The sequence below is a fragment of the Impatiens glandulifera genome, chromosome 3, assembly GCF_907164915.1.
Source record: "Impatiens glandulifera chromosome 3, dImpGla2.1, whole genome shotgun sequence".
Lineage (NCBI taxonomy): Eukaryota > Viridiplantae > Streptophyta > Magnoliopsida > Ericales > Balsaminaceae > Impatiens > Impatiens glandulifera.
In genome coordinates, this window is record NC_061864.1 from 25067273 (window position 1) to 25092401 (window position 25129).

The 25129-nt window shown below is 32.2% G+C and overlaps 6 non-coding genes and 1 pseudogene across 6 annotated transcripts; 1 reads left to right on the forward strand and 6 right to left on the reverse strand.

Annotated features, from left to right (window-relative positions):
* The first annotated feature begins 9740 nt into the window (after nucleotides 1–9740).
* Nucleotides 9741–9814, forward strand: TRNAN-GUU. The gene has a single exon. It is a non-coding gene; the product is annotated as a tRNA-Asn (tRNA).
* A 10429-nt stretch (nucleotides 9815–20243) lies between these two features.
* Nucleotides 20244–20358, reverse strand: LOC124933174. Its single transcript, XR_007098885.1, has one exon. It is a non-coding gene; the product is annotated as a small nucleolar RNA Z278 (small nucleolar RNA).
* Nucleotides 20359–20379: 21 nt separating this feature from the next.
* Nucleotides 20380–20486, reverse strand: LOC124933203. Its single transcript, XR_007098911.1, has one exon. It is a non-coding gene; the product is annotated as a small nucleolar RNA snoR97 (small nucleolar RNA).
* A 50-nt stretch (nucleotides 20487–20536) lies between these two features.
* On the reverse strand, nucleotides 20537–20652 carry LOC124933173. Its single transcript, XR_007098884.1, has one exon. It is a non-coding gene; the product is annotated as a small nucleolar RNA Z278 (small nucleolar RNA).
* Nucleotides 20653–20705: 53 nt separating this feature from the next.
* On the reverse strand, nucleotides 20706–20798 carry LOC124933159. Its single transcript, XR_007098870.1, has one exon. It is a non-coding gene; the product is annotated as a small nucleolar RNA Z223 (small nucleolar RNA).
* Nucleotides 20799–20823: 25 nt separating this feature from the next.
* Nucleotides 20824–20907, reverse strand: LOC124933227. Its single transcript, XR_007098930.1, has one exon. It is a non-coding gene; the product is annotated as a small nucleolar RNA U36a (small nucleolar RNA).
* A 35-nt stretch (nucleotides 20908–20942) lies between these two features.
* Nucleotides 20943–21086, reverse strand: LOC124933233 (annotated as a pseudogene).
* Nucleotides 21087–25129: the final 4043 nt, after the last annotated feature.

Sequence of the window (25129 nt, forward strand, 5' to 3'; positions counted from 1 at the left end):
CGTTTAAGCATAACGATAAAAATATAACATGAAAAAGAGTTATATACAAATTGAATACATTGGAATAATTAATCGACTCAAACATCTTCAAGGAGAACAATAACATATCCACACAAATCCACAAATTTTCCGTATCTAATATTCGACATCGTTATGATATTGGCATTGTGAATAATACTTAACGACCTATTTTCGTTGTTAAAAGTTTTTCGATTTCTTTCCAACCAGATAGTGCACTTAAAAATTATAGGGATAGAGACCTATCTTCTAAGTTTCGCATTTTTAGTCGTCCAATCAATGTCTCCCAATAGTCACTATCGGTTTCTAGCATAACCCTTTTTATTCTAGTTAAATTCCACAAAAAAACTACATATACTTGCAACAACGTGACCATATAAAAGTAGATGAGAAATTGTCTCAATCTCTTTATAACATATATGACTCACAATAATAATGTCTTTTCCATACATCTATCGTCAGTGAGAATTCGTCATGAATAACACTTCAACCAAAAAAAGAATATCTTGGTAGAAATCTTAGACTCCCATAAATTTTCCCAACAAACATCAATTGGCTAACTTTATTAAACAAAGTGTAACAATGTCCCACATGGAAGTTATTCAGATCACGCCACCGCATAGAATCTTGAGAAGACAGATTTAACCCCTTATTTTTAACCATGGACAAAAGTCTATCATCGGACATGCTTTCCTCATTGTTTAGTCTTCTTCTATATTTGATACGGTTAGAAAAACCACTAGACCGAATGTCAAACATATCTTTTACCGATGCATCTCTACAAATAGAATTAGAAGCAATCTTGGGGAAAACTTCTCCAAACATTTACCACCACACAAAGTGTTCCCAAAACTAATCGAACTTCCATCAACCACAATAAAAATTGAATGTCCCCGATAAACCTTCCACATGGCATAAATATCACCCCAAATGTTGCATCCCATGGGTCTATAAGAATTATTGGTGAACCAACTAGACTTATCCTGACCATATTTATATTTAATCAATTTAGCCCCAAGTACTCTCCTACTCAGATGCAAATATACAACACCATTTGGATAATAAAACTTTATTAAAAGAAACAAGATCGAGAATTCCCAATCCCCCAAATCTTTTATTAATTTAACCTTCTTCCAACTCACTAAATAAAAATGAGGAATCGGACGATCCCCATAAGAGTTTACACATAATTATCTCCATCTTCAAGGTCACACACTTTGGGAGAATAAATAGATACATCATAAAAGTTTTTATTAAAGAAAGAGCGTTCTTGATAAGGACTAATCCCTTAGAAATCATCTTACTTTTCTAAAGGAGAAGCTTTCTCCATCTTACTGATGATCGGTCCCAAGAAGCATTGAATTTAACTTTAGCCTCTAAAGGGAGCTCGAAATACGTAGACGGAAAAATTCCAATTTTAAATCCCATAATACATGACAATTTAATATTTCTTCTAGATAAAACTAAATTATAAATAAGATATCAGACTTACCAAAATTAACATGTAGTCTTGAACACGCTCCAAATAACCAAAGAAATAATAAAGGTGCTTGACATTTCTCTTAGTAGCCTGAATCATACAAAGAGTGTCATCTATAAATAATAATTGAGACATAGAGAACGAAGTTTGTCTCACACCGCACTCCACCCCACGAACCAAACGTGCATTTTTGGCAAACGACATCATTCTACAAAGGCCTTCCATAACAATAAAAAATAAGAAATGTGAAAGAGGTTCCCATTGTCTTAAACCCATTGAACTCTCAAAGAAACCATGAGAACTCTCATTCACGATAACATAGAGTTTTTTCGTCGATACGCAAAATCTAATCCATCCGATCAATTTCTCCCCCATACCCATTCTACCAATAATATCAAAAAGAAACTCCCATTTAACATGATCAGATGCTTTATTGACATCAAGTTTGAAAAAAAACACATTTATCGCCTTTAGAGTTAGCCGAATTGATACACTCATTGGCGATTAGTGTTGCATCAAAAATTTGATGGTCTTTGATGAAAGTCATCTAATTGCCATAGATAATTGTACCCAAAACTCCACGCATTATGTTTTCCAAACATTTCGAGATAATCTTATAAAATGATATAGCTAAACTAATGGATCAAGAAATTTCACGTCTATAGTTCTGACTACCTTTCGAATTAGGACAACCAACGTAACATTCCAACTTTTCTCAAAAGATGAAAATCGGTATAAATGATTCATAGCCAGTATAATATCATTATTAAGGAACTCCTAAGAGTTTTTGAATAAACCCAAAATAAAACTGTCACTCCCGAGGGACTTATCACTACCACAATTCATTATTGTCGCCTCCACCTCCTCGATAGAGAAATGAACTTCCAACATGCATTTCTCATTTGCATCTATAGATGCAAAATTGATGTCATTTAGCTTTGGTCTAACCTGAAATGGTCCCTAAAAAATTCTTTGTAAAGTTGAATAATACTATTAGATATAATTGGTTCGTTCTTATTCACGACACCAACAATGAATATTGACTTAATATCGTTATTTATCGTTGTGCCTTAGAGATGCCATGAAAATACTTAGTGTTTTTATCACCTTCCCATAACCAAATCGCTCTACTACGTTGTCTTGCCTCAATTTCATCCTCTTTACATAGTTTAAGAAACTCCCTCACTAGATGAATCTGTGTAGAAATTTATGTAATAGAGAGATCAAAAACTTCCTCTGCGCCATCAATTGTTCAAATTCACAGCTTAATACCTCAACCTTGGAAGAAAATAATGCACGATCTCCCACTAACCAACTTTTTAGGAACTTTCATAGATTTTTAAGCTTAATAAATAGTCTAGAGAATGGGGAGCCAAACACAACCTCACTAGCCCACCACTCTTTCACCTTTAAGATAAAACCATCCCGAGTTAACCACTTGTTCTCGAATATGAAAGGCCGGCTAGTTGGAATCACCTCCTTCTACTCACTAACGATAGGACGATGATCAAAATAACTTTACGATAAAACATTTAGAAATATACTAGATACACCACAAAAAATCAAGTCACTCATAAGAAATATATCAATGCGGGATTGCACACTCCCACAATGTTTGTTATCTCCTTTAAATGTGAATTTCTCTCCTTCCAAATGCAAGTTACGAGTCCTAGATTTTCGATTGTCTCGGAAAACTCACGCATATGCCTTGTGAGTCTATGTTCCCTTTTATTGGTAGGAACCCTAACTTCATTCATATTCCCCGTAAAAATAATAGGTAGATCGATCCCAAATACTTGCCACTTCTACAAGCTCATTGAAAAAATAGACTTAAGGTTGGAAAGAATAGGTTTGTACATCGCATAAAACACCCAACGAAAATTATCCATACGGTAGACCCTATGATTGTTTTAGTGTTAGTTTCGTTGTTGATTGTGATAACTTAGTCGTTGGCGATGAAATTGAGCTTTTAAATCATTAGTTTGATTCATCCATGGCTTCCTAATATAAAGTTATAGGAAGGTTGCATATGTTAATGACATAAAAGTCAACTTGAAAGGGTTTGTTGGCCACTTGGACGGTAAAATTGAGGCAACCCATTATCTCACGACTATAGGTGTTGAAGCCTCTAACACATAGGTCAGATGGTATGATCTTGTCTCAAGATACGCAAAATTTCTCAAAAGTCAACCAAGGACATATGTTAAGAGCATATTCATTGTCTATTAAGACCATTGGAACAGTCTTTCCCTCCATTCACACAGAAATGTATAGGGCTTTATCATAGTTTGATTCGGCTGATAGAAGATCCTTGTCTAAAAGTCGATCATATTATGTTTCAAACTAACATATATGATTCCTACTAGTTCTTTTGGGATGATGTTAGAAGAGACATTATCCTTGCTTAACTCATTGAGAACTGCTTTCCTGTGCTCGATAGAGTACATCAGGATTTCTTCAAATGAAAATGTTAGCATTTGTCCTTTTTAGTTGACTTAGGAGACTATCTCCTAGGTTAAGAACTCTAGGCTCGTTTTCTCTTCTAGTCCCTACGGGCGATTGAGATGTGGATGGCACATTGACCGGTGTGGTTTTCATAAACTGGGTTGGTGATCACTTTCTAATCAATCAAGTCCTAGAATAGATGTGTGAGGTCACTATGTTGTTGGTAGTGTGGCACTTTGCTTGGTGGTAGTCGCACCAAGCATTCTCATACTTTCCCAAGAATGGTTAGTTTGTTCTTAGGGAGAGGGGTTTGATGATATTCTTTTCTTGGAGAATCTTCATCGCTTGATTAAAGGCATTCCTAGGCTGTCAAATACTCTAGAAGGTCTAGGTGCCTTTATAGGTGTGGTTTTGGTAGAGGTGGATGCACTTACCTTAGATTGTGGTAGGGCTGCAAATGAGTCAAGCTACTCGTGAGCCACTCGCGAGGCGCTCGGTCAAAGCTCGGCTTGAGCTTGACTTTAACCGAGCTCGAGTCGAGCTCGAGCCGGCTCGTTTAAAATTCAAGTCGAGCTCGAGCTCATATAATGCTTGCTAGATGGCTTGTCGAGCTTTTTTCGAGCCTAAGTATATAATATATATATATATATATATATTTATTTAATATTAAAACTCAAATAATATATTTTTTTCCCTCTTTTTTTTTCAAAGCCCAATATGAGGCCCACAATCCATAAGTAAAACCCTAATTTCTAACATATCTACGACTCTTCATCTAACCTAATCTTCTTCATCTAATCGCATCTTATTTCATTCTCATTTAACCTATTCTTCATCATCAAATATAATCGCCTCTTCTTTCATTCTTCCTTCATTTTCTCTTCCATCTTTACCATTTTTTCTCACTCTTCATCGTTCTTTCACACTTAATTTTTTCTTCATTCATTCTACACCATTTCTTTAGCTCATAATCTCTTATTCTTTAGTCTTCACATATTTTTCATTCTTCATCTATTCATTTTCTTCTTTTTTTCGTCTTCACATCGATCTCATTCAGAATATTCATTTTCTTCTTTTTTCGTCTTCACATCGATCTCATTCAGAATAGGCTTATAAGTAATTAAATTTATTTTCACTTTTATGATATATATTGTTTTTGCTTTTTATTTAACTTTGATTTTTTTTTACCTTAAGGAAATCCAGCAACAAAGAAAGGAAAAACTATTTTATTGGTGAACTCAGTAGTAAGGTAAGTCTTGTTCATCTATATTTATTTCATGTATTAAAAGAAATTTATGTTTATATATCCTTTTTTTCATGTATTAGGATAAACTTAGACTTCGATTATTCTATACATGAATATATAGAATAACACTGATTGGTTATTATATATAATATATAGAGAAAAAAGATATATATATATATATTATATATAATATGTTTAGAGAAAAAAAATTATAAGATTAATAATATATATTATAATATATATAAAAAATAATAAATAGTTGTTATAAGTTAGATTCTTCCTATCCTATAATGTTTGAATCTTGTTATACTTGCACCCAAATAATTCTTATGTTACATATTGAACTTTATCACCTATTTAATAAATTTTTAACTTTTTCAGAAAGAGAAGATATATCAAGAAATTTTGTTGCAGGTATCTACCTCTTAAAGTAAGTTAAATTTTAGTTATTTGTTTTAATATTTATTTTTTATATTAATTATTTTTAAGATTAAACATTTCATATTATTGAATGCAGGTAGTTGTGTAGTTGTACGTGTGCTATGATTGAAGAACATGGGTTAAAAAGATTAATATATTGAATGTTTAAACAATTTTTATAGTTTTGTACTTTAATTTTTGCATTTTATGTTTAGAATTTTGATTAATAATTATGATTTAATGTTTTGAATTATTATGTTTTAAATTTTTGAATAGTTATATGATTGTTTCATATTTTAATTTTGAAATATCATGTTTTAAATTATTAATATGTATGAAAGTTTGATATTTTAATTTTATAAATAAATTTGGTTCGAGTTCGAGCTCAAATCGAGTTCGAATTCGAGCTCGAGTTTGAGCTTGAAAATTAAATTTTTGTTCAAGCTTTCGAGTCGAGCCGAGCTTGTAGGTAATATAGTCGAGTCGAACTCGAGCTCAAATTTATAAGATCGTTCGAGCTCGAGTTCAAGTCGAGCTAATAAATACTTAATCGAGTCGAGGTCGAGCTTCAACAAGCTTGAGCTCGGCTCGGCTCATTTACAACCCTAGATTGTGGAGGCTTACTTGGGCTCGTCTTTTGAGGCGATTGCCTCGGGTTTCATTTGCCAATTTCTCTTCTCTTTCTCTTTTGTTGGATCGCGGGTATATCTGGTAGAATCGGTACATCTTTTCCATTTCCATAGCTAGGGGTGGCCAAACCTACGGTTCGAATACGATCCGGTATTTCGGATCGGATATCCGCCTCTATTTTTTTCAAAAATTGCGATCCGTATCCGATCCGGTATCCGACCACTATCCGATCCGAAAATATCGGATCGGATCGGTCAGCCGGATACCCGCTGATCCGATTTTTTGTAAGTTACAGCAGCAGCTCCAGCCTCCAAGCTCCAAGCTCCAAGCTCCAGCAACTTCTAATGATGACGATTTGAGAAACAGACAGAGAAAGGAAAATGTGAAGAAGAACAACTCCAGCAGACGATTTGAGAAACAGACAGAGAAAGGAAAATGTGAAAAAGAAGAAACGGATCTGAAAAAAAGGTAAGAAACCCGTTTGATATGGGTTTGTAAACAGACAGAGAAAAGAAAAAGAAAGGTAGAGAGAGATATATTTAATTATTTTATAATATTTTGTTTTTATATTTATTTATTTAATAAATTTTAAATATCATCGGATCGGTTTCGGGTATCCGATTTTTTTTGCCCAATTCGTATCCGATCCGAAAATCCGGTAAAAATATCGGATCGGATCGATATCCGAATCCGATCCATCGGATACAAATTTTTTCGAATCGAATTGGCCGGATCAACGGATCGAATCTTTCGAATCCGATTTTTTGGCCACCCCTACTTCTATATGCATCTAATCTGTATATTGCTTTTGTGGGTCTGCAAAATGTTTTTAAAATAATGTTTATTTAAACTAGAGAATAATGATAAATATGATAAAACTCTAAAAAAGGTTCTTCCTTATTTTGGTGAAGCATCGTAAGTTGCTTCTTCTGTTATTGAGAGATGGTGAAGCATCTCGTAAGCCCAAGGTTGATGACCAGAAACCTGATGACATTGCAGAAGAAGTTCTCCGGCATCAAAGGCTATGCCTCGCAATCGATATGGACAAGCGCTCAATCTACGGGTTGGTGTCTGTTTTCTGCTTCATTTTCTCATTTCAAAACTCTGTAATATTCTTTATAAAGGCAATTATCATCATGTTTATCGTTCGGATTGTTTTCTTGATAATCTGGGACAACTTGTTGGTTATTAGAAAACAAGAAAGAAGAAAATTTTGGTTTTAGTCCCAGCCTTCTTTTTCTCCATTATTAACCTTCTTTCATCATGTATTTGTTGTTTACTCAGATTTACAGAGCTCCAGATTGTTGTGCCAGATAATGGGATTATTGGGCTACATGCTGACAATCTGATTATTGACAGTGTTTTGGTAGATGGAGAACCGGCCAGGTTTCAAATGTACCCACATTAGGATGAGTTGCAAGATAAAAATAGGCAGTGCTTTATCTCCTCAGATAGTTACACTGGGCTGATCTCACATGGGAAATCCTCTCATAGTAAGTAGTAAGATGTCACAGATGCTTACATTCTTTTGGAAGTTCTACTGGGCATGGTTCACTTTTGTTGGAAGCCAACTTTTAACATTTTTTTGTTATGAATCTATCTATCTGTCTGTTTTCTCATAGAGGCTATGTTGGGTGCAGAATGTGAAACTCGTTCATATTGACTATTCAGCGGAGACGGCTGAAACAGGAATCCATTTTGTGAACAATGTTCTACACACTGATAATCAGTTAAGGCGGTCAAGCTGCTGGTTCCCTTGTATGGATGACAGTACGCAACGTTGCTGGTATGACCAATTTAAAATGGAGCAGCAATTGACCATATGCTATTAGTATATATATCTAATAAAGCCTTTTTCTTTTGTCTTCATTGTTCAGTTATGATATGGAGTTCACAGTTGCTAGCAATCTTGTTGCTATCAGCACAGGGAACCTATTATTTAAGGTGGGATTGTATCCGATGGTATCTTCTTTGCACTATTAACTTATTTAGGTGAGAATTAAAAATGGATCATGATGTATGTGGATCATTGTCACTTACCTTTCCTACTAGTGGTCAGTGCTTCCTTTGAAGACCATTTTGGATACTTTTTTCTGTCTTTAAAGATGTATGTTTTAGCTCAATCTGTCTTGTCTGGAAATGTTTCCTTGCCTTGCATTTTATCATGGCGGTACAAGACAATCACTTCTTCAGTTTTGATTTGATTATTGTTATTTTTAGTGGAAGAATAATTAAAAGCTCTTTAATGAGCCATTATTGTACAAGATATCATCTACTCATGCGGAAGTTCGGATATTAGCTATATTGCTGCTCAAGGCATGGCATCCGACTAGTAACCTGTGCCCATATTTTGTCACATTCAGTTTTTTTTGCAGGTTCTAAGCAATGATGATCCTCCACGCACAACCTATGTATATAGGCGCAATGTTCCAGTCACTTCTAGTTGGATATCATTGGCAGTTGCATCATTTGAAATCTTTGCTGATCATGACAATCTGTCTCATTTTTGTATGCCTTGCAATCTGCCAAAGTTGCAAAATACTATTGAATTTCCCCATAGTGCATGTAGGTTTGTCTTCTTATGGATATACTAGTTGATTCAAGTCTTTAAGTTGCTAAGCTAGTTACTCTTGACTCTCACTTGTTTTCAGTCACTTGAAGAGTACCTTAAAACATTTTTTCCTTTGGAGTTCTACACACAAATTTTCATTCTTACTGAGATGGCAATATCTTCCATGAGTTTGGGAGCTTGAATTTGGGAAACAGGTTTGCAATCATTATTCTTTCTTGTCTAGCATTAGAAACACCCCCCGCGCCGAATGTAGAAATGAACCAATGAGAATGTTAGACATATTTTGACATGTTTTCATAATTTGTGGCAGAATATTTTCTTATTGCCATCAGTTCTTAAGCGGATTGACCACATTATCCAACTAGACAGGTATGGAACTGATTATTTGTTCTGTATGTAATGGGATGAAAAATTAAGCTAAGTTTGTTTATCTGGAAAAATTCATATATCAGGTTTAATCCTAGCCATAATGCAATCCTGACAAGCAGCTGCATCAGAACATTAACTCAAGTTGCTATGAAGCTTTCTCAATACATAAATATAGTAAGTGTTGTTATATATGTGTTCTTTGTGGAATAATCATAACTGAAACAATTCTTATTCAACTTATACTTAATTAGTCATAACTACCATATAATAAGCTTATAACTTTCTATACAAAAGGATTCTTTTTGATGGGCTGGTGATTAAGCCATGCTTCAACTCACCTCAACAAAAAAATCCCCACAACCAGAAATAGATTGTTTCTCATTCACTCTAACTTTCTTCTTTACTTTTTTATAACTATACTATTTGTTGCCCTATTTTCTTTCCAGAGGCTTAATTTCAGTTAGAATTAGTCTCTGAAGTCTGAACATGATAAAAACTAAAATAGAACAATTCAATGATTTTATGTGTTATCTAATTTTCATTATATTTTTAAAAATCAAGCTGGAATAGCTCAGTTGGTTAGAGCGTGCGGCTGTTAACCACAAGGTCGAAGGTTCAACCCCTTCTTCTAGCGTATTTTTTGAAAAAAATCAATTTATATTTATACTACATTTCTCATCCACAATTTTTTTTCAATATGTTTTTCTCATGCAGGATCAATTGACTGAACTGATTAGTCCATTTCAGGATTTGAAGGGAAGGTGGTTTGTTCGGATTGTGGCAAACAAAGCCATGCTCGACCTTCAATTCCACTTTAACGGAATTGATGCTGTACTACAGTTGTTCATAAAATTCATAAAAGAAGAACCAACCTTTAGACGTTCAGGCCTCAATTTCGATTCCATTGAAAAAAACCTGGTTAAAAAAATATTAATAATCTCAATAATTTGATATTGTTTTGTAAAAAAATGATAGGCAGAAGAAGTTGAGTGTCATATGAGCATGTTAAGTCAGATAAGAGGTGGTGGATCTTATAATCCTTGTTGATGATGTAACGGATGGAACCTTTAAGTGCTTTGATTCATCTGCTTCAAAGTTTACAATATATTTCTTCGACACTACATTCTGCAATCTTCAAATTTTTGCAGAAATGTAAAATCAAATCTATATGCTTATCATGTTAAGTCCAGCTCAATCAATTAAACACTTAATTAAACAAGTAAACCCTAATAATGATAGAACTGTTAAAGAGATAACATTATGTTAAGAAAAGAGGAAATATAGGAAGAATAGAGAAGGAGGGAGTAGCGATCTCCTTACATTTATTAACTTTAAGTTTCAATTTCTTGTTGTCTTATATCTAGACTAGCTCGAATCTAAATAAAATTGGTTTTCTCTGTTTGTATAACTCAGATTTGAGTTTAAAGTTGAGAAAAACATTTGTATTCGTTTCTTGTTTATATTGAAATTTGTCGTTGGCCTAAAGGGTTTTACCCTCCAGATTGAGAGGGTTTTCCACATAAATTTGGTATTGTTTTTATTGTGTTTGATCTCCTATTTTAGATTTGGATAACCTGTGCATTTACCCATCTCACATCGATTGATTACAGTATAAAAATATTCTTCATTTCAAAATTTCACAACAAGTGGTATTAGAGTTGTTAGGTTTATTTTTTTGAAAATGTTTTTGTAAGTTGAGATGGAAAGCAATAATATAATGATCAGGATGACAAGTAATAACTGACAAATTTGGAAATCCAAAATGGAAGATATCTTTATTATAAAGATTTGTATGAGTCGATTGAAAGAGATAGTGCGAAACCAAAATATATGTCTGGCGTTGATTGGACAAAACTGAAATGAAAAGTAGTTGGTACAATTAGACAGTGACTTGATAATAGTGTATACCACCATGTAGCAAGTGATAAGAGTGTCAATGAATTGTGGAAGAAGTTGGAGTTATTGTATGAGCAGAAAATAGCAAGTAACAAAGTGTTTATGATTCGAAAGTTAGTAAATCTGAAATTTAGAGAAGGTACATGTGTTGTTGAACATTTAAATGAGTTTCAGAGATTGATTAATCAATTGTCATCGATGGAGATGACCTTAAATGATGAGCTACAAGCCTTATTGCTCTTGGGATCATTGCCCGACAATTGAGAGATCTTGGTTACGATAGTCAATAATGCAGCTCCGAATGATGTGCTTACTATGAGTATAGTTACTAGCAACTTGTTTAATGAGGAGACAAAAATAAGTCAACTAATACAAATAGTGCACCGACCTTAGTCACAAAGAAAAAGGAAATAGCTAAATACAGATAATAATCAAGAGGTCATAGCAAGTCCAGAGGCATATCAAAATCTAAAGGAATATAGTGTTATCATTGTGGTAAAGAAGGTCAGATGAAGAAAAATTGTAGAGCCTGGAAAAAACTACATAATGAAGGAAAAAATCGGAAGAAAGATAATGAAAACAAAAATACCACAGTCACAGTAATTGCAGATGATGTAGTGATTCTTTCTTGTAAGCAAGAACAATATTTGCATGTTGAAGGTCATCAAGGAGTTGAGTGGATAGTTGATATATGTACTTGCTATCATGCTACACCGAATAGAGAGTTCTTCACGACTTATATGGCTGAAGATCTTGGTATAGTGAAGATGGGTAATACTAGTCACTCGAGCATTGTGAGTATTGATGATATTTGTTTGCAGACAAAGTTGGGACATCAGTTAACACTAAAAGATGTGCAGCATATTCCTGATTTGCGTCTAAACTTGATATCAGGTGATGCATTAGACAAAGATGGATTCAAGCAATACCTTGGTGGTGGAGAATTGAAGCTCAGTAATGGATTAATGATTGTAGTAAAAGGGAAGTCGTGGCACTCCTTATACCGAACCCATGTCAAGATATTAAAAAATGGACTGTATATAGTATAAGCTAAAAGCTCTCTAAATATGTGGCATCAACGTCTCGGCCAAATGAGTGAGAAAGGGTTGCGAATTCTAATGAGGAAGCTTCACATTCCCTCAACCAAAGACGAGGTTCTGGATCTATGCGACTATTACCCATTTGGTAAGAAACACATAGTCTCTTTTAGTCAAACATCAGAAAGGAAACATAATGCGTTGGACTTGGTTTATTTTGATGTGTGGTCCTTTTGAGGAGGAGTAATTGGGTGGCAATCAATATTTTCTAACATTTATTGATGATGCATCTAAAAAGGTGTGGGTTAATTTTATGAGAACGAAAAATCAGGTATTTAATTACTTTCAAGAGTTTCATGTCATGGTAGAAAGAAAGACAAATAATAGGTTGAAATGTCTTTTCTCTGATAACGGGGGAGAATATACCTTAAAGGAGTTTAAAGCATATTGTGTTAAATATGGAATTCGACATGGAAAGACAGTGCATGGAACTCCACATCACAATGTTGTGGCTGAGAGAATGAATCGCACCATTGTAGAATAGTTTAGATGCATGTTGTAGATGACAAAGTTTCCAAAACAATTTTGAGAAAAAGCAGTTCGCACAACTTGCTATCTCATAAATAGGTCACACTCTATTCCTTTGAAGTTTGAAATATCAAAAAGAGTATGATCTAAGAAAAATATTTCATACTCACATCTAATGGTATTTGGATGCAAAACATATGTTCATATTCCAAAGGAACAAAGATCCAATTTGGATGATAAAGAAATTCCATGTATTTTCCTTGGATATGGAAATGAGGACTTTGGGTACAGATTATGAGATCCGAAAAAGAAGAGAATTGTCAAGTGCAGAGATGTTGTGTTTTTAGAGGGTCGGAATGAAATAAATCTGGAAATCAACTAGAAGTTAGAGAGCGTTGATGAGTCCATAGAACTCATACCAATTCTTTCACATGTATAGTCAACAGTAACAAATGAAGTTTAACATAATGAAGAAGTCACTAAGGAAACTTCTAACATGAATAGTAGTAATAATGATAAGAATGTTTATGATGCTCCTAAGTAGGGGGCAACATCATCAAGAGGAGTCAGAATAGCTCCCAGTAAGAAGGTCTGAAAGAGAGCATCAACCTTCTAAAAGATACCCTTCTTCAAAGTATATCCTATTGACAAAAGAAGGAGAGACAAAAAGTTTTCGAAAGTCACAAATTCATAAAGACAAACCTAAGTGGCATAATGCAATAAAAGACGAGATGAAGTCATTGCAAGAAATTGGCACATATGAGCTGGTGGAGCTTCCTAAGGGCCGAAAGACATTGAAAAAATAATGGGTGTTCAAGTTAAAGAGAGATGAAAATGGAGAAATTATTAAGTATAAAGCCCGACTGGTTGTAAAGGGTTTTAGATAGAAACAGGGCATCGACTTTGAGGAGATTTTCTTATCAGTGGTAAAGATGACATCCATTTGTATAGTGTTAGGTCTATTAGTTAGCTTAGATCTTGAGCTTGAGCAATTTGATGTAAAAACTGTATTTATTCATGGTAACTTGGAAGAAGAGATTTACATGGTGAAATTAGAGGGAATTGAAGTGAAAGAAAAAAAGAACATGGTTTGCAAATTGAAGAAGAGTTTGTCTAGTTTGAAACAAGCTCTGAGACAATGTTACAAGAAATTTGACTATTTTATAATGAGTCATGTGTACCAGAGAACCAAGGCAGGTCTGTGTGTTTACTTTAAAAGATTTTTTAATGGAAAGTTTCTAATTCTTTTACTTTATATTGATGATATGTTGATTGTAGGACATGATGCTCAGATAATAGTTATGTTGAAAAATGAGATATCCAAAACATTTGACATGAAGGACATGGGCCAAGTGTGTCAGATATTGGACATGCAGATTACTCGTGACCGAAAGGCCAGGAGACTTTAGTTGTCACAAGAGAGGTACATTTAAAGGGTTTTTGAGAGATTCAACATGCAAGAAATAAAGGAAATAAGTTGTTCCATTTCCTAGCCATTTGAAATTGAGCAAGAAGATGTCTCCATCAACAGAGAAAGAAAATGATGAAATTTTAAGTGTGTCATACTCCTCAATTGTAGGGAGTTTGATGTATGCAATGGTTTGCACTAGGCTAGATATAGCGCATGCAGTCGATGTGGTAAGTAAATTCCTCTATAATCCAGGAAAACAACATTGGGAAGCAGTAAAGTAGGTTCTTAGATATCTAAGAGGCACTTCCAATTTATGTTTAAGTTTTGAAAATGATGAAATTATGTTAGAAGGTTACACATATACTGATATGGCTGGAGATCTGGATCATAGAAAATCCACTTCTGGTTATGTGTTTACTTTTACAAGGGGAGTCGTGTCATGGCAATCCAAGTTGTAGAAATGTGTGGCGTTGTCGACAACAGAAGCATAATACATTGCATCAACTAAAGTTGGTAATGAGTTATTGTGGGTGATTAGATTTCTCATAGAGCTTGGTATGCAATAAGAAGATACAATTGTTTTATGTGATAGCTAGAGTGTCATAGATTTGAGAAAAAATGATACGTATCATTTTAGAACTAAGCATATTGATGTGAGATTTCATTGATTAAGAGATGTAATAGAAAATAAACAAATGAAGCTGAAAAAAATTCACACAGATAAAAATTCGTCATACATGTTTACGAAGATAGTTCCAAAAGATAAGATCGAACTTTGTTGTCGGCTTATCGACATGAATACCATGTGATGACTTAAAGATCGGTGTGCCTCTCTCCGTGGGAGATTGTTGGGTCTTGTGAGTTCAATCCAGTTAGGCACTTAATTAAATAAACAAAAATGTTATTCATTCTATTCTATCACTGTTAAAGAGAGAACATTCGAGTAAGAGAATGTCTTTACGATTTTGAAGATGCACTGCTCAAAAACTTTTATACAGATGGCTAATTTTTTCAGCAAGATATTAGATTCAAATTGAACCTCCTTACGCTTTTGAAGATGGAGTGCTGCAATAAATTATATATCATAAAATCTTTTATGAATCCAGTTATAATAATTGTATCTATAATTTAATTATAAAATTTAGAAAATTAGAACGGTAGTAATTTAATAGGATTAATATATTCATAAGTGATTTTATCCAAACTATTAGGGTACGTATTAATCTGAAATATTCAATTCAAATTTTAAAATACACATTTAGATTAGATTGAGTTCGAATTGAATTATTTGGATTATTCAAATAAGATATAATTTTATTATTTTTTAATTTTACCTAATATTAAGACAATCAATTTCATTTTTAATATATAATTTCTTTTATTATTATTTTTTATTTTATTTTTTTTGTTAACTATAAAAAAAATATTATAAATTAATAAAATAAAAATAAATAAATTTATTAAACAATTAAATAAAAAAAATAGATTATCAAAATCATAAATTTAACTGTTTTATTCAAACAAGAGGTGACTCTTGAGTATTTTAATTTCTCTGTTTCTCTATTCCTTTCCCTAATCATAACAAAAAAAAAAGTACCATTTTTTATTTCATTGAATGTGATTTTATTAAAATGAAGTTTCTTGAACTTTGATTCTATGCAATATATGTGAATCTCATTTATACATAAACATAAATCTCATCATATTAAATCATTATGAATGAAATTATGATCAATTCTAAGACAAAATTATTTCCAAAATAAGTTTTTTTTCTCCGACCCACGCCTAAACCAAAACCTAAAATAGGTTAATCCTCATTTTCTCTCACATAAAAACGCAATTTTGCGTATATACGGTTTACATACTCAAATTTTTTTACATACACAAAAGAGTCAATAATCTTCTAAACTTAAAAACTCATTTTCAAACTTATTTTAGTATAAATGTCACATTAATCCGCAATTATTTTACAATCAAAAAATTTATTCTTAAACCCAAAAGTATATTATTATAATATTATTTCTTATATCAACTTTATAACTTTTTAATATCATTCATTATTTTAAATTTAATTTTAAATTAATTATAAAAGTTCAATAATACACAAAATAAATATTTTAAAAATAAACATTATACAAAATAATAATGTTTTGATAAAACAAACACAAACATTATTAAAAAAATATTAAATATTCTTTATTATTATAATTTTTTAATATTATTATAATTTGTTTTAAGATTATTATAATTCTTTTAAGATTAGAATCAATTTATGTAATATAAAAAATATTATATAAATGAAATAAAATATATAAATAAATTATATTAATAAATTTAATTTATAAAATATATCTAAATTAAGTCTAGGAGTTCAAATAAATTGAAATTAAGAAATAGTCCAAATTTGCGTTTATAAGAGAGAAAATTGCTGAAAACCCATTTTGGGTTTGAAAATAAATATTGGTTGGGTTTAAGCATGGAACTCAATTGGAGATGATCTAACTAATATTAATAGTTAATTTATATATTTAATATTTTATATAATTTATTGATATGTTTTTCCTATTTAATTTTATCTTTTATTTTTTTTAAATATCATAAATATATAATAATCAATAACAATAATAAAATAATTTTTAATAATATTTGTTTTAATATAATTTTTATTTATTTATGTAATTAATATTTATTTAATAATATTTAATTTGATATTTTTTGTATAGTATAATTTATATTTATTTATTTAATAATGTTTAATTTATTTTTTATGTGTACAAATTATTAATTTATAATTAATTTTATTTAATTTGTGTGAGATTGAAAAAATATTGAGGTTAAATTTGTAAATATATAAATAGTATTAAAAAAAATTATAAAAAATATTATTCCAAAAATATTATTTTAAGTTTAAAATTGAGTTTTTGGGTTATAAATAAATTGTTTTGACGGAAAATTACTATTCTAAGAATAAAAATTCTTTGAATTAAAATACAAATCTTATCAAAGGAGTCTAATTTCATGAGATCTAATTGATGATCATTTCATTTAAAACTATAATTATAGAATTTTGAGAAGAGTGTAACTTTACATTAATATTGATTTTGTACAATAGATTGTCCAATTCCTTCACCATGGAAAAAACAATTTTTAAGATGAATCAAATTTAGTCACTAATACTTTCTTTCCCAACAAAACATACTAGTAATAATTTGTCTACGTCTAAACATTTAGGGTGTGTTTGATGATGGGGAATTGGAATTGGAATTGGTATTGGAATTCTAATTCCAATTCCATGAGAATTGGCATTGAATTACAATTCAATTTCTATGTTTGGAAAAATGATAGAATTGTAATTCAATTTCAATTCCTATGTTTGGGAAAATGATAGAATTGTAATTCAATTCTAATTCCAATGTTTGTAAAATAAAATATCGGTTCAAAATGTTAACTTTTAAAATATGATTTGACGTTTTGACACGTTTAATACGTTTTTGACATTTTTTCACATTTCACACGTTTTTCACGTTTTTCACACGTTTTAACACGTTTTTTATATTTTCACACATTTTTCACGTTTTTCACACATTTTTTCACGTTTTTCACATATTTTTCACGTTTTTCACACGTTTTTCACGTTTTCACGCGTTTTTTACACGTTTTCACACGTTTTCACGTTTTTTACACGTTCTAATACGTTTTCACGTTTTTCACACATTACAACACGTTTTCACGTTTTTCACACATTATTCACACGTTTTTCACGTTTTCACGTTTTTCACACGTTTTAACATGTTTTTCACGTTTTACACGTTCTTCACGTTTTAACACGTTTTTCACGTTTCAAACGTTTTCACATTTTTTATACGTTTTAACACGTTTTTCACACATTTTCACACATTTTCACACGTTTTCACACGTTTTTCACGTTTTCACGTTTTTCACACGTTTTAACACGTTTTTCACGTTTTTCATGTTTTTCATGTTTTTCACGTTTTTCAAACGTTTTTCAAACGTTTTTCACGTTTTCACACGTTTTTCACGTTTTCACACGTTTTTTACACGTTTTCACACGTTTTCACGTTTTAATACATTTTCACGTTTTTCACACATTACAACACGTTTTTCACACGTTTTTCATGTTTTTCACACATTATTCACACGTTTTTCACGTTTTCACGTTTTTCACATGTTTTAACACGTTTTTCACGTTTTCAAACGTTTTCACGTTTTTTACACATTTAAACACGTCTTTCACGTTTTTCACATATTTTTCACGTTTTCAAACGTTTTCACGTTTTTTACACATTTAAACATGTTTTTCACGTTTTCACACATTTTCACACGTTTTTCACGTTTTCACACATTTTCACACGTTTTCACACGTTTTTCACGTTTTCACGTTTTTCACACGTTTTTCACGTTTATCACATGTTAAACGTGTTAAAACATGCTAAACGTGTTAAATGTGTAAAAAATGTGTCAAACGTGTCAAAAACGTAAAAAACATGTGAAACGTGTCAACGTGTTAAAAATGTTTTAAACGTGTTAAAAACATGAAAACGCGTCAAAAATGTGTTAAATGTTCCAAACATGTGAAAATCGTGTTAAACATGCCAAAACGTGAAAAACGTGTCAAAATGTGGTAAACGTGTCAAAACGTAAAAAAAGTGTTAAATGTGTTAAAAACGTGAAAACATGTTAAACGTGTCAAAAACGTAAAAAATGGGTTAAATGTGTCAAAAACGTGAAAACGTGTTAAACGTGTCAAAAACGTGTTAAACATGTGAAAAACTTGTTAAACGTGCCAAAACGTGTTAAATGTGTCAAAAATGTGGTAAACGTGTCAAAAACGTAAAAAAATGTGTTAAATGTGTCAAAAACGTGTTAAATATGTGAAAAACTTGTTAAACGTGCCAAAACGTGAAAAACGTGTAAAACGTGTCAAAAATGTGGTAAACGTGTCAAAAACGTAAAAAAAACGTGTTAAATGTGTCAAAAACGTGAAAATGCGTTAAACATGTCAAAAACGTAACAAAACGTGTTACATGTGTCAAAAACATGAAAACGTGTTAAACGCGTCAAAAACGTGTTAAATATGTAAAAAATTTGTTAAACGTGCCAAAACGTACAAAATGTGCCAAAACATAAAAAACGTGTCAAACGTGTCAAAAACGTGTTAAACGTATTAAAAACGTGAAAATCATGTTAAACATGTCAAAAACGTGTTAAACGTGTCAAAGACGTAAAAAATGTGTTAAATGTGCCAAAAACGTGTTAAACATGTCAAGGACTGAAAAACGTGTTAAATGTGTCAAAACGTGTTAAACGTGACAAAAACGTGTTAAACGTGCCAAAAACGTGTTAAACGTGTTAAAAACGTGAAAATCATGTTAAACGTGTCAAAAACGTGTTAGACGTGTCAAGAACGTGAAAAACATAGTTAATGTGTCAAAAACGTGTTAAACGTGCCAAAAACGTATTAAACATGCCAAAAACGTGTTAAACGTGCCAAAATATGTTAAACGTGTTAAAACCGTGTAAAACGTGTTTAATGTGTGAAAAACGTGTTAAACATGTAAAAAAATGAAAAACGTGTTAATTTGGAATTACAATTCCGACCTAAAAAGATAGGAATTGAGAACTATCAAATTATACTATATTGAATTCCATTGGAATTCTAATTCCAATTCCAATTCTTAATATTAAAGTGTCTAACAAACATAAGAATTGGACCCTCCAATTCCAATTTCAGGGAACTTTCTCAGCACAATTAGTAAGCATAAAATGACTATCTAAAGCAATTTAATTCATAACAGCAAACTTCCAATGTGTGACGAAAAGGATATTTGAAACAGGAGAGAATCTGCTGTTACACAATACGTGCGATCAGATATACCCTCCATCAAAGTGAGCTTATTTTTCATAAAATAAAAAATTGAGTGGATCCAAACCACATTTTTGGGTAAATAAGCTCAATTTTGATGGAGAGAACATTTGAGGGCAAACATAATGTAACAACAGATCCAGGACCATTTGAAACTACACCAAAGAATGGTGTTTCCAGACAGAATGAAATGGTTTCTTTTCAATGCAGTGTAAAATCAATTTTGAGACATGTAAATGAATTTAAAAAATTTGAAAAATAACCTATCTTTCTGTAGATTCTAGAAATTGTTCTAAACAATGGCTAAGCCTCTGTAAAATTCAGTTATATCATATGAATGTAGATTCACCAAGGAGGTTCTCCCTGTAAACAGGGTCCTGGATCATCAACACCTCAATTATATGAATTAAATCATCCTTGGCAAAACTAATCTTGATACTAAGAAATCTAGTGCTGTTATTTAACTCAAAACCCGTGAAATTTTGAGGGTAAAAGCTGATAGACAACACACAATTTATGAGTTATTCAGACCCTATATCCACCATTTCATAAGGATTAAGAGTATAGTAAAACTCAATTGCAAAATATTACAACAAATAAGCCTCAGTCAAATTCATTAATCTCATTTAAATGTAGGTTCACTAAGGAGGTTCTCCCTGCAAAACAGGGTCCTAGATCTTCTACACCTCAAAAACTTGAATTATATCATCAGGGGCAACAAGAAGATGATAATAAAATATATAGAAAGGAAGTATCTTTGAAAAACAAAATAAAGCTCAGGTATATTTTGCAGCTCTATCAATCACGAATTTTCTGAAGCAGAACTGGCGTTAAAGCTGAAGATATATCATCATAGCACTTTCAAAAACAAAATCAATAATAAATATTGGCTCATATCAAGAAATTCAACCATTATCATTTATGCTTCATTGATTACTCTCAGAAGCGCGGATAGTTTTGAATCATAGCCAATGAACATGTAAAGATCGTAGATTTGAATAAATATAAATGTAGCAGTCGATTTGACACAAAATTAGCAATTCAAAAAATGCTAAACTGCAACACTTGACGGCAATAGATCTAGCACAATCATTGGGGCTTACATCGTCAATACAAAATCTTTCTGAGAAGCCCGGGAGAGATCGTGCAGGGATAACGATAGTAAACAAAAACGGAAGAATTGATATCGAATGTTAAAGATGGACATTAATATGTATTCTATACCTCATGTTTGAGAAAGGTGGAGGCTTGGATCTTTCAAGACGAGATAGCGAATTTATACAAGGATGATTGTGAAAACCTAAAGAAACCCTAGCGGCGGTGGGTTTGCAACTTGTAGAATTACTTTGAGTTGGTTTAGATATTTTTTTTTACAAAGCCCAATTAAGAAGTTTAAGTAATAGGCCAACCTCCATTGTTATCGAATGGGCTCAATTTATAATTTTATTGTTTTCCATTCTATTATTTTTTTAGATTTTAAAATAATTCATGCAAATTAATGTTAGTAGTTGGAAAGTCAAATTTTTATTTTTTTTTAATTTTGGAACCGAAGGTCCCGACCAAAACGAACTCAAGGCCTAGGACACCGGTCTTAAGACTTGTTTGGTTCCTATTTCCAAAATCCAAAATTATTTTTGTAATTTTAAAATCTCAAACTATTTTATAAAAATCTCGAAAAATTAAAAAATATTTCAAAATATTTTGGGATCCACAAAATAATTTTTGATAAATGTTTGAATGAGATTTATGTTTAAACCATAATGTTTTTAAAATGACTAATGTTCTTCATGTACTTTCCTCCATAAGTTATCAACAACAACATGTACCAACATTTAAATAATTGTTTCTACAATTTTTTAAATAACGCACAAACCTTATGCATTCTTAAGACCAAAAGAATATTTAGTAAAAATAAAATGTTATACAACCGATTTTTAAAAACTAAATTTATAAGTAGAGACTTTTTAAAACGGATACGGATGATTAAGTGTGAAAGTTATTTCCCGAGTATCACCAAACTACGAACTAAAATAAATTTTAGCCATTTGTACAAGTATGTCACTTTTATTGATTTTCAAAAATAATTGGCGATTCTATTTCAATAAATAATATTTTAAATTAATTATTTCTAAATAATTTAAAACCAAGGATTTCTAAAAAAAATCAAATTGTCATTTGATTACCGCAAATCCCCGGATTATTTAAAACTGAATCCCAAATTAATTATTTTTAATTAATTTCAAAAAGGTGTCAAGGATCATTTGAAAAATCTTTTTAAAATAATGTTTTATTTTAAAAAAAATTATTGACACGCAAACGATGTTGAAATTTCTCAAACATCGATCTTTTCCGGAACAAAGGTTTTCCGGGGATTACAGCTTTCTAGCAACTCTATTGGGATTAAATGTTTAACTCGAAAACATAAATTTGGATTTTGTATCACATTTTCAACTTAATAAGCTTGTCTTGAAGGTACAACACCTAAGAGATGCATAAATATTACCCTATTTAATAGCCTTTACATGTAAAGGGTATATCACCATCATCTTACTTGCAAAGAAGTACACGACCGGATTGATACTTCTATCTACACTTATGTGCAAAGATTGTTAATGAGCAATGACAACTTGTTACAAAACGAGTGATGTTGCGAAAAGAAAAACTAGAATGCACGGAATCGACTTCACCATTTGGCGATAAGTCGTCCGATAGGACGTAGGCATTGTGGATGTGTGGGAAATTCCCAATTGAGTTGATATTCCCTAGTTTATGGCGGCGGTTTTACCCCATCCACTATTAGTGAATGATACTATCTTATAATTCCCCTTAGAACAAAAAACCTGGATACTATCACCAAGTCGATTGTTTGTCGTGCCCAAACAACCAAAATCTCGTCACTATAACTTTTTCGTGACTATTATATATGTATTATGTGTATGCATGTATAGTCTAAGTGAACATCTCAAACATGTTTCATTCTTTTTAAAACAAATGCATTTTTGTAAATGTTTTGAATTTCTAATCACAGACGATGTCCATGCTTAAGAATATCGCATTGTTACCATGGATTGATAATTTCCACACCTTCATGATGGAAATTCAAAGAAGGTGAAACCCCATAAAACGGGCCTACTTCATGGGATAAAGGCACATTTGTCCGACCATAGAAGAATTCTGAGTTATCATAATGATGGACAACAAGAATGTTCTAGATCTGAAAACATTTATAGAATTATTGTCCCTAAGGAAGCTCTTGCAAGAAGAATACAGATACTCTAATGTAACATTTGATGTTATCCTCGTAAAGACATATATCAAGTTCCAAACATGGACTAAGATGGAAGTAAGGAATGGACAAATTCCATTTACTTTAAGATCTTCCATGATAACAATGACAATCCTACTAGCTCATTTCTTTCTAACGCCAATAAATGGTAAACCCTCCTCAAGAATCATAGAGGTAGCATACCACCTACGTAGGGGAAACAAAGACCCCTCAAGTATCATTCTAGTTGAAACGTTGATGGATTTGAACAACTTATGCCTAACTTCCACTATGAGCAAAAGAGTCTCACCTTTAATTCTCTACATCTGGCTGCTCGACAAGCTTAAACGTTTGTCGCTAGTATGTCCTAAAAACATCATGTCCCATTCTCTTCAGTATCGAAGAATGAAGGAATCTTTGCACTGGCCCTCTTGTATAGAGTAATGACAAAATCAGGGAAATACTCTCATGATATCCCATTAAGAAAATGACATTCATGATGGACGACAAACCCATAATTATAATTATAGGCTTAGAGTGGGTTACCTGTTATTACACTCATAACTTGTTCAAGCAATTCATCTATAGTTACATAGAGGTTGCTTTCTCTATAGACATGTCAATCGACCACAAGGCTTATGTGGGATATCTAGAGAAATGGCACAACGCCTTCCAAATGAATATCCTAGAAAAGCGAAGGAAGTATCTAGATGTCATTCTCCAAGAATACGAAGGTCTAGGAAAGTGAAGAGGAGTAAGTTTCTAGTGTGGTAACATGCTACAGTTGGACTTAAAGCCTATTACTTCCGTCAACACTTTTTTCCCTATTAGAGAGCTCTCTTTGTAAAATACCAACAAGAGAGCTTGGTTTGTAAGAAACTTAATGAGTATATTTGTATAACAACTCTATGTTTGTTTTTGGAATCACAAAAGAGATGTTCACTCTGTAGGATTCATCTTATGTGCATATGCATTGCATTGTACTTTGTTATAACTGCAAACTCTCACCTCTTTCTTTTTGCAGCAGTCCACGACTATGACAGTCGATACGACCCCCAAAAAGAGATACCTAAAAATTGGATGTGTTATATGCCACCAGATGACCGAAGAACTCCCATTACCTGAAATGGTCTTTGTGACTGAATTTAGTGAAATGAAGGTACCTTTGCAATATGTAACAGAATAACCTGCGTTGATCACAACTTCTTAGTTAATCAGAAAATCTTGTTTACATTCCAAAACATAACTTCTTTCTCTCGATTTCCTACCTAAACTATTCCGGTTATGTTCACACTCATTAACTCCCGACCTATTAGTCAACAAGCTCAAAAGGAAGTTTCTCTATATGAAGACTCCGAAGAGGATATCGACCTAACAACACGAGTACAACATGAATAGGTAATCAACCCCCTGGGATCACAGAAAAAACAAATTCCAATGGATGATCAACCACCGCTAACTGAATATAAATGCCAAATGGCTCAAGTTCAAGCCATGCAGATAGAGGTATAAGCCCAACTAAATAAGATGGCTAAGGGAAAAAGCACTTGAGAACACTATGATTGGAAAGATTCTATGAAAATTGTCGAACGAGCAATTATTTATTTAGGCGTAAAGCTTCCATCCATATCTAAGTACACCGGAAAAAGCGACTCGTTAATCTTTTTCAAAATGTACACTTCTACAATGACCACATTGCGACTTAGAGAACCAATTGTTCTCTACATATTCCCTAGTACCTCGATGATGATGCTCTATGCTGGTATCACCAACAAAAGATAGTTTATCTACAGAGCACAAAGGAACCATAAAAGAGGTTGAAGAACATCAAATGTGGAGAAAATGAGAAATTCTTCGTGTTTATCAAAAGATGGAAAACTGTCACCGAGGAAATTAATTCCCTCCCAAGCGAATATCATAAGATCGAT